The following is a 10,626-nucleotide window of genomic DNA, read 5'->3' as shown; positions in this document are numbered from 1 at the left end:
CATTCTTGGAAACTATATAGATGCTTAAACTTTCTGAATTTTTCAATGTAAGGACAATAAGGACATTATCATTGTGCCAGCCAGTGGCAAAGAAAGCCTCCTAATTGTGAGTACATATAGCATCATCTTCCTGAATGATAAGAGTCTGATCTACTGGATCCATTATTGTCTAACATAGCTTTGCCACAAAGCAGCAGGTAAAAATTAAGTGAGACACTTGATAAAATTTCACCCCTACTGTTCTTAATTCTGTGAGCACCTGAAAAACGTCCAAAATTCATGCCAGATTCATGCTGATGCTTGAAAAAAAAAAAGTTGCTAAATGTGGAATTTGCATAAAATAGAGAGGCTGCTATACTTATTGCATTGTTCCTTTTCATATGGAATGATTTAAAAATCTCTGTATTGTAATTTAAATGAAGCTGCTGCAGAACAGAGTCTGCCAATACAGAGTGCCAAAGAATCCAGGAATCTTGCCACAGAATTTATGTTCAGTTTACTAAAAATGCATGGGATCTTGCTTATTATAAGCTGCAGATGAGAGAACACACAGCTAGAAATCTATATTCACTTCAGTTCAATGGAATTTACCCATTTTAGTGCTCTGCATGATAGCCACCTATACACCTTCAAAGCCACAATGGGGCCCTGATAAAAAGTATCAACAGTTTAGAAATACCAGGTGATAGAATAGGACATTTATCCTGAGCCATGCCCCAGAGAACCTCAATTACTGGAATCACCAGAATGCCCTTCAGTTTTTCACATTTCAGAGCTTTGGTAAGTGCATTTCCCCCCCCCCCCAAAAAAAATGATGAAGGGTTTCCATCATTAAGACAGAAACTCCTGAAATTGTCCTTTTGAGAAGTAAGTCCAATTTTAGCATTGAGGAAGAGGAGGAAAGGTAGGCAAGATTTTGTACGGTTATGTTCCTCCTCTCGTCAGCCATCCTCACCTTTCAGCACAGGCTAGAAAATCATCAGGAATGAAAGTGGAGAAGCCCTCAATGAGGCAACAAATTACTGTTGCAACACTGCCTAGAGAATATGAGGGTAAGTTCTGAAGAACTAACTCAGAAACTTAGATCATGTGCTGCTTGGCCTACCTGGACTCTTAGTCTTAGGGAATCTTAACCATCTGAGGGTTTGCCTTTTTCTAAAATCTAGATATTGATGACTCAAAAGTGATTTTTGTGGAGACACCAGTGGGGGAAAGGCTTTGGAGCTTAAAATTCCTAAAGCAGGTCTCAAGCACCATCACATGGCAGATGGGCTGGTAGCAAAGCACATCAAGAACCTGAAACCTGCAAAGTAAGCATATTCATTGCCAATAATGCCATACTAATAAGTTCAGAAAGCATTCTGAATAACACTCTTCCTGAGGAACCATCACGAGTTAGGGTTGACAAGCACCCTGAAAGCACTGGCACAGCTACTGCAGAGAGGGAGTGCAGAAAGAGGGGGCTGGAATCACAGTTACTTGGTCACACTACACCTCCTATACTAATTTTCTATCAGCACCCATTGCTCCCCTAGTCCTGAAGCCTCATCAGTTCTGTAATTACTGAACGTCCTTATTTCAAAGAACAGTTGAAGACAGGGTGCTGCTTTACCTTGTGGAGAGACAATCCTCATAAATAACCCTGTCATTTTATGACTTGGATCCTAGTCTTGGTTTTTTCCCTGACTGTTTAAAATATACTACAAAAGCAGCAAGATAGAAACTCAAGACGAGTGAAAAATACTACTTTAGAATTTCAGTCCATTTTAAATAGAAGTCTCTATTAGTGGGCTCATTAATCTACCAAACACTTAAGACATAGTGAGTGGAAGATGAAGCCAGAGCAGTATGAACTGGAAAAGGTACACATTTTTAAGCAGAAATAATTACGAGAACAGTTAAAGTGACAACTGAGAGATTCTCCATTATTTTAAGTAATTAAAGTCAAGGATAGGTGTAGTTACCAAGTATGATCTAGGAATTATGTGAAATTCAACAGCTTACGTTTTGTAGACATCATACTACATCATAAACAGTCCCTTCACAACTTAAAGTGTTACGGTCTACAAAATAACAGCTTCCTCCAGAGAAAGCCTTATATTGGCTGGAGTATGAAAAAACTCTTGAGGTAAAGGTAATCAGTGGAGAAGGCTGTGATGCGTAGCACTCTGAAAGACAAATATGCTCATCTTTAACAGAAATAGAAGTGCTCAATAAACATTGTAGGGGCTACATAACATCAGATAATAAAATCCAAGCTTGTAGTTCTTTAAGCTATCAGTTCCTGAGTAATTACTGACCAAACCCAAACCAGTTAAAATGGTGCATGAACACCAGCATAAAAACCACAGTGCAAGAAAAAAGTGAATTAGGAGTTCCAAAAAAGGAAAGGGGTTTGCTCCACAGACAGATTAAGGCACAGGCCAGCAGGGCACAGGCCTAGAATCCCTGCAAATCAGGAGCCCACAGATTTTTATTATTTTTTTAATTTTATGTATCCAGGCCAAATTAGCCAAAACTAATTCCAAATCCAAGAGTCCAAAACCATAAGTGGCCCTACTACCAGCAAACATCCTCCACCCACACCTGGGACGTTGGATGTTTCCAAAACCTTTGGCAGGCATTTGGCTTGCAGGCCCAAGCCCAGAGGCTTGGGGTTTGGATGCCCCCGAGTTTTGTTTCCCCTCAGCCATAAATCCTTTGGAGCAAGCTAGGGAAAAGACTCCCATTTCCATAAATTGGGCTTAAAGCCACTGTACCTTGGTGGGTACTGAAGCATGCCAGAGGAGCAGTTCTCCCTGGGTTCTATCTTGTCACAGACACATGGTGTTTCCCCTGCCACGTTAAGAACAGGCACAATGCTTGATCTGAGCTGACAAGAGGGCAAGAAGAACAGGGACTACATGCAATCTTAGCCTTCAAGGCAAGAGGCATCCCCACCACCCGCCCAGGCACCCCCCAGGCATTCCCTCCTGCCAGATGCCTGGTTGAGTGCTGCTAGGTACATGATAATTATTCTTCAATTTTGACCCAGTTCTCATTCAGTCACTGGACAGTGAGCAATACAAAGCAAATAAGACGACTTATTTGCATGTTTATTTCCATATAATGCACCAGAAAGTATGCAAATAAGTCCTCTTCTTATTTACTTTATATTGCTCACTGTAACTCGTCAGTGAGTGCCCGAGAACTGGGTCACACACCTCTGCACCAGCAACACCAGCAGAAAAAAAAGAGAAAGGGTGTTTCCTGCTAGAGTCCAGCTCTTGTGCAGGTAGAAGAATTGCCCAGGGCTCCAAAAAGCCTGAATCTCTCTCTGATTCACCCTTTCACACTGTAAAAACATAGGTACTTTCATAAAAGCAAAATTAAAATAAAAAGCATCAGAAGCAGTACTGACTGTGATCAGTGAAACATTCCTTATTATTTATGTGGTCAGTAGGCAAAAAAAAACAACAAAAAGTCAACAAGGACCACAGACAAGGCATAAAAACTTGAAGGTGGGTTTTCCCTACCTGGTAAGCTATGAAGTGATAGGCTGCCACAACATTTCTTAATACCCTGAGCAGACTGACTGAGCAATGCTCTCTGACTGGAGGGATGCACAGCTCACTGAAATACACCTTCCATGAGACAAACTGCCAGTTGTGTTAAGAAACCCGATTGTTTTATTTAACTCCATTATAGACAGTAACAACATTTAGGATAAAATTAAAGAGGCAAAAAAGAAATGGCGCTTTGAATTTTGCAATGCTGAATGCAATTCTGGGCACTAGTTTATATTTCTTTTCATGTAAATTATTTTTGCTTTAAAAAAAAAAAATCCTTCTCTCTCAACATTTAATAAAGTCAATCTATAAATAATTAAATCTCCAAAGAAACTTTTTTTTGGATATTAGATGGGTATTTTGGTTTGAAACCAAAATACCCATGTTCATAAACTAGCTTCTTAAACAATAATTTGCAATTGTAAAATTTGCTTTAATTCTGCACTGGCCTAGAATTTCACAGATGAGTGCATAAACTTCAGTGGGTTTTCTAGGTCCTCACTTTTCTGGAAACCCAGACCATTTTTACTCAGGTGCATATTATGGACTTAAAATCCTCGTGTTATACAATCAGTTTTGTATTTTTAAGCTATTTTTCCACAGTAAATCCAAAAACAGACAACTGATAAGCAATACAGCAGAAAAATCATGAGAGAAAAAAAAAGGGAAGAAAGAAAGGAAGAAAGAAAGAAAAAGAACTAAAAGACACCAGACAAGAGTTTTATGAGCCATGGTACCACATTAAAGTAACTACACAAATTGCAGGCAAAAACCATTCAGGAAGGAGAAAGGGCAGACTCATGGATTTAACATCTTGTAGTAGATAAAATACATTTGCACAGTTCAAGTTTATTCCTGCTTCCTTGGCCTTTTGTTGGAACAAACAGGAAGGAAACTAACTCTTCTCCAGTGAATACAGATGGAGACGGGACTTAAGAGGCACAATGTGCAAGAAAACAGAAAGTAACTGCCCTGCCCTCCTAGTCTTTTCCACCTGGAGTAGACTCTTTGGCCACGGTTTCTCCCACAGCTGTCTCTTTTCTGGAGGCATTTACACAGTGTCTAATGCTATCCACCACCATGACTACCCGGGTGCTTTTATGCGGGTGTGAACAATCGGTATGAGAATTACTATGGACATCAAAGACACAAAACATTTACTGAAGGGGGAAAAGGAAGAGAGTGTGAGGTAACGAGGGTCCGACTGTATTTATCTTATGTGCAGAGCATGTGGACAGCAATAGAAACCATGTAGGGAGCAATTTTGGTCAGAGAAAGAACACGGCTGCCTAATGGGAGGCCTTTGTTCTTCAAAAGGGTCTCCTTTTTCCCCTTTTGTGCTTCACTTAATACATGGCATCTGAGCTGCTCTTGAACTTGACAGACAGAGAAGGGGGAGGACAGAGAGAGGGGGAGACAGAAGCACAAAGAAAGGAAAAAGAAAGGACTTCAAAGAGTTTTCCTTTGAAAATTCAGTAGTGCTGCATGTGCTGCTGAAGGTTCCAGACTCAAAAAGGGGCAGAAAACATCCCCGGCATGAAATTATAGGAATTATCCCAGTTCCGATTAAGGCAGGAATGAAAAGAAAATACTAATTGGCAGGAATAAAAATAAGGAAATAATGCATAAGCCGGGAAACAGGATTATTCCCCTTGGTGTGCTTTTCATTTATTTCATCTTTACTATTATTCTCTGTAGATCAAAATATTTATTTATTAAAATGCTACCCAAAAAACATCAGGTTCTCAGAGGTGACCTGGAAGCCATGCAATTTCTACATGGTCCAATCAATTAAATGATTTCCCAGCACAGAAAATTCTCACTTAATCAGAAGAGATCATCAGCATAAAGAGCGCCATCTGGAGGATGAATTCAGGGATGAATATTGCATGTATTTCAAACACTGAATGTTAAAGGTACTGACCAGTTTAATTTTTCACATGGCCTAAGTTTAAAATGAATTAGAGAAATCTAAGAGATGCTGGTCATTGCTTACACTGAGAATTAAACCTATAATATAGCAAGCAACTGAGAAACTGTCAGCGTTATCAAACAACACAACTTCTAGAGTTCTGTAGTTTAGAAAACTCTGCGCTGGAAGCACATGGGTGGTGGTGGTAGCACCAGTTGTCAGAATAATTTCTTTTTAAAATTTGTGGCTGCTAAGAACATTCAAGTGCAGTTTTAATGATATTAAAGACTCTGAAATACAGGCCCACACTGGGTCCTCTCACTTCCACAAACTGATAAAAACTGGAAAATGTACTACAATTCTGCACATTCCCAAACAAAAGTAAAACACAATTTAACAACACTCAGAACACATGGGCCCTCTCTTCTTACATTCTCCATTATCCTTATAATTGGAAAGCCTTTATTAATAACAACATGAGTAAATGAAAATTTAACATACAAGTTTAAAATTAATTTGCATCCTTTCCAGTGGCAGGACACTGACAGTGCCCGTATACCCCTGTTTTACTCGTGGCAAGTTAAAAGATGTTACGGAGATTTGGGGCATTATGCTTGGTAATTGTGCATGAGTGTTGTTCCCCAAATTTTTAAGACTACGCTGGATAAACACTCGTGTAGAATGGCTTAGATCCTGCTTTGAGCAGGTGGTTGGACCGAGGAATATGTTTAAGATTTTGGCCCCCTGGGCCAGATGAATGGCTAAGGGCTGGTTTCCAAGCTGGATTGGGCTCTGCCCCATTCCCCCCCCGAATAGGTTTCAGGGCCCTGCACTGCCCCCACCCAAACCCACGGGCCAGGATCAGGCCCTGTATAATCCCGTGCACCCAGCCTAGCACATAGGTCTACAGTACACAGGGCTTCCCACGGACCTAAGGAGCCCCACAGACTGGATGGCCGCCAATGCCAGGAGTTGGATCTGGCCTGCAGGCTAGGGGTTGAGAATCCCTGGACTAGATCTCCCAAAATCCCTTCCAGCCCTACTATTTTAAGTTTCACATCCACCGTATACGTCCCAGGCATTCTCAATTTTAAAACATCAATAATTGCCTAATCCAAGTTCTATTAACACTAAGTACTTTCACTTACATACTGAAAATGCTCATCAATATGTCTTGGTGGTCAGAGGTTGCTTATGAAAAGTTTAAGCTGCGTTTTTTTGTATCCATATTGTCATTAGCCAAATGTACAAGTTGTACAGATAGTGGAATATTTCAGATAAATTAACTTAATCATTTCCATGACTGTAATGTCCATAAATCATTTTTATTATTATTTGTCCTGTTAATTATCCTGTCTGCTATTTGACAGTTCAACTGTAAAACTTCATGTTATTTCCAGAACATAGGTAAAATATGGACGGGAGAATGAATCGAAAACCAAATTTCTGTACTTGATACAGAGCAACTATTTTGTTACAACGCTTTTAACACTGCATTACTTTTTTACTTGGCATAAGTGATTTCTTTATTTTAACAAAGCTCTTTCAAAAATAGGGCACCAAAACTTTAATACTTTTCACATTTATCATCCTGTATTTTGGGCATGCTCATTTTTTAAATATGCACTATGACATTTACCTCTTTTTAAAAATATGCAGTTTGATGAACCTACCACTGAAATAAGTTAATTTTATTAAAACCCAAAGGCACAATTAGGCTATGCAAATTATGTAAATATATATGCAAATTTAGATGCTAATTTGAAAAACACTCAGACTCCGGCAAGTTGCCAGTATAGCCCTTGATGTCAGAGTTTGAATCTTCCTGTTCTATGGGGAGAAAGATTAGCTTGCCCCACAGCCACCTTATCTACTTTGGAACCCAGAAGACTAGATATCCATGCTTTCACCCTGGATTCTTAAAAAAATTCTTAGTAACTTCTGAAACTAGGAATTCTGATGGCATTTCTTCACACAGCAACAGCAGGGCCATCCCTGGGGGTGAAATTGGAGAGACCGCCCCAGGCCCCCTGCTTTGGGGGGGCCCCATGAAGCCAGGCAGAGCATCTGTGGCAATTCTGTGCTGCCGCCGGCTTCATGTCCCACCACTTGGCACCCCACTCCCCCGAATCCGCCGCCTCCAGCTGCCCTGCACCACCCTCCTCTCCCCGCCACTGAATCCACCACCGACTTCCTCACAGCGGGGGGCAGGGCCCCACACAAACTGATTTGCCCAGGGCCCCACACCCTGTTCGGGTTGCCTCTGCACAGCAGGAAAAAAAACATTTTTATTTGACTTGTAGATCAAATGCAAAATATTTTCTAACCCCAAGACATGACTTCCCCTTCAACAAATCACTTGCATGCTTTAAAGTCCAAAAGTAAATGGATTTAAAATATGCTCAACTACTTTGCAGAAATCAGGCCCCATCTCCTGAAATACATTACAACCTATTATGCTGTCACATCAACATGCTCTGGGGGGGCGTGCTGAGGGAGACAGGGGCACAGGTGGTATTCTCTTCTGTCCTACCAGTGAGTGGATGTGGAAGACAACGCAAGAGCTGCATCAGAGAAATCAACTGGTGGCTTCGGGAATGGTGTCTCGAGGCAGGCTTCAGCTTCCTAGACAACGACCCGCACATCAGGACAAGACACATGCTCGGGTGGGGTGAGCTTTACCCTTTCCCCCAAAGTTAAGCAAGTGTTCTCTTCTAGGTTGGTGGATCTCCTTCAGCAGGCTTTAAACTAGGTTCATCAGGGAACAGGGAAGAAGACGAGGGCAGAGGAAGCCTTGGACCACTAAACCAAGCATCACCCACAAGAACAGCCCAGCCTAGACCAACGCAAGCAGAACAAATACCCAGGTAAGCACCAGGGGCTCAGGCAGTACTGTGATTAGGGGGCCAGGGGATGCATCTTCAGGAGGCCTCAAATGCCCCTACACAAACGCTCGTAGTATGGGGAACAAGCAGGAGGAGCTTATCCTCCTGCTACCCAACACCAACCCAAATATAGTGGGGCTCACAGAAACGCGGTGGGACCCAATGCACGACTGGGCGGTGAATATCAAGGGCTATAGGCTATACAGGAGGGATAGGACAGGGAGGAAAGGTGAGGGTGTGGCACTCTATGTCAAGGAGAAATACACATCCTCAACAAGTAGCACAAGGTCAGAGGAGGGGCACACTGAAGTGCTCTGGGCTAGAATACAAGGCAGTCGAGGGGAAAGGGACTTAACGGTGGGATTCTACTACAGACCTCCCAACCAAGGGGAACAGCTAGACAGGGAATTCTTAAGTCAGCTCACGGAGGTAGTTAGGTCAAAGAACTTTCCAGACATCTGCTGGGAAGAGCAGTCAGCCAAGTCTGACCGCTCACATAGGTTCCTAGCTGAGATACAGGACCTCCATCTAACCCAGGAGGTGCACAGCCCACCAGGGGAGACGCCTTGTTGGATCTGGTCCTGGCCACGGGCGACGACCTGGTGAGGGGTCTGTGGGTGCTCGACCACCTGGGTGACAGCGATCATTGCGTGCTGGAATTCACCATCCAGCACAAGGTGGCAAAGACAGCAGCCCTGGACTTCAGGAGGGCAGACTTCAATGAGGTAAGGAGAATAGTCAGGGAGGTACTGAGGTCCCGGAGGGGAGAGGAGTCAGGTGTCCAAGAAGAGCAGTCGTTTCTTAAGGAGACGATCCTCCAAGCCCAAAGGGAGGTAATCCCAACAGAGAACAAAGGGGCAAAAGGGGCACAAAAGCCCCCATGGCTCACCAAAAGCATACAGGAACATCTCCTAGCTAAAAAGGCGTACACCCAATGGAAGGGAGGGGCCATCACCAGGAAGGACTATACCTCGGTTGCTCGGGGCTCTAGGGGGGCAGTCAGGTAGGCCAAGGCAGAGATGGAACTGGGACTAGCTACCCAGATCAAGGACAACAAGAAGTCCTTTTTTAAGTACAAAGGGGGTAAAAAGAGGGTACCGGGTAATATGCGGCCTCTGGAAGGCACATTAGGAAATCTGGTTGTCGCACCAGACGACAAAGCTAACCTATTTAACAATTTCTTTGCCTCCATTTTTCTGAGCGGGGACCAGGTCACTCCCCACACCAGGACCCCCGTAAGCCCCAGGGGAGGCACACCCAGGCCTAGGGTCAGTGAGGATGTAGTCATCGAAGTTCTGGAGGGACTCGTCATATTTAAATCAACTGGTCCTGACGATCTCCACCCCAGAGTGCTGATGGAATTAGCTGAGGTCATTGCAGGACCCCTGGCACAGCTTCACGAGCACTCATGGTGCTCTGGAATGGTGCCAGAGGACTGGAAGAGGGCCAACGTGGTTCCCATCTTCAAAAAAGGGAGGAAGGAGGACCCAGGAAACTATAGGCCAGTTAGTCTTACCTCGATCCTGGGTAAGATTTTTGAGAGAATTATCCTGGCGCATGTCCGTGAGAGGCCAGCAGGGGAGATTATGCTTGGAGCAACCAACACGGGTTCATTAGAGGCAGGTCCTGTCAGGCCAACCTGGTGGCCTTCTATGACCAGGTCACAAAACCCTTAGGTGTAGCAGTGGACATAGTCTTTCTGGACTTTAGGAAGGCCTTCGACACTGTCTCATTAAAAAACTAGGGGACTGTGGCATCGACACCTACACAGTAAAATGGGTCACTAACTGGCTGGAGGGCCGCACCCAGAGAGTGGTGGTGGACGGGTCCTATTCAACCCAGAGGGATGTGGACAGTGGGGTTCCGCAGGGCTCAGTCCTCGGGCCTGCACTGTTCAACATCTTAATCAGCAACTTGAACAAGGGGGTAAAACGCACCCTGTTCAAATTCACAGACTACACTAAGACGTGGGGGGAAGCGGGCACGCTAGAAGGGAGGAATAGGCTGCAATCAGACCTAGACAGGTTACAAGGGTGGGCAGATGATAACAGGATGGGTTTCAACACTGACAAGTGAAAGGTATTGCACCTGGGGAGGAAGAACCAGCAGCATACGTACAGGCTGGGGAACTCCCTTCTCATCAGTGCAGAGGCAGAAAAGGATCTTGGAGTCATTATTGATGCCAAAATGAACATGGGCTGACAGTGTGGGGACGTGGTCAGGAAGGCCAACCATACCTTGTCATGCAGCCACAGATGCATCTCAAGCAGGTCCAAGGAGG

The sequence above is a fragment of the Gavialis gangeticus genome, unplaced genomic scaffold (assembly GCF_001723915.1).
Source record: "Gavialis gangeticus isolate Ggan-Ray unplaced genomic scaffold, GavGan_comp1, whole genome shotgun sequence".
NCBI classification, from domain to species: domain Eukaryota; kingdom Metazoa; phylum Chordata; order Crocodylia; family Gavialidae; genus Gavialis; species Gavialis gangeticus.
The sequence above is the reverse complement of the archived record's forward strand: the minus strand, read 5'-3'. Positions refer to the sequence as shown.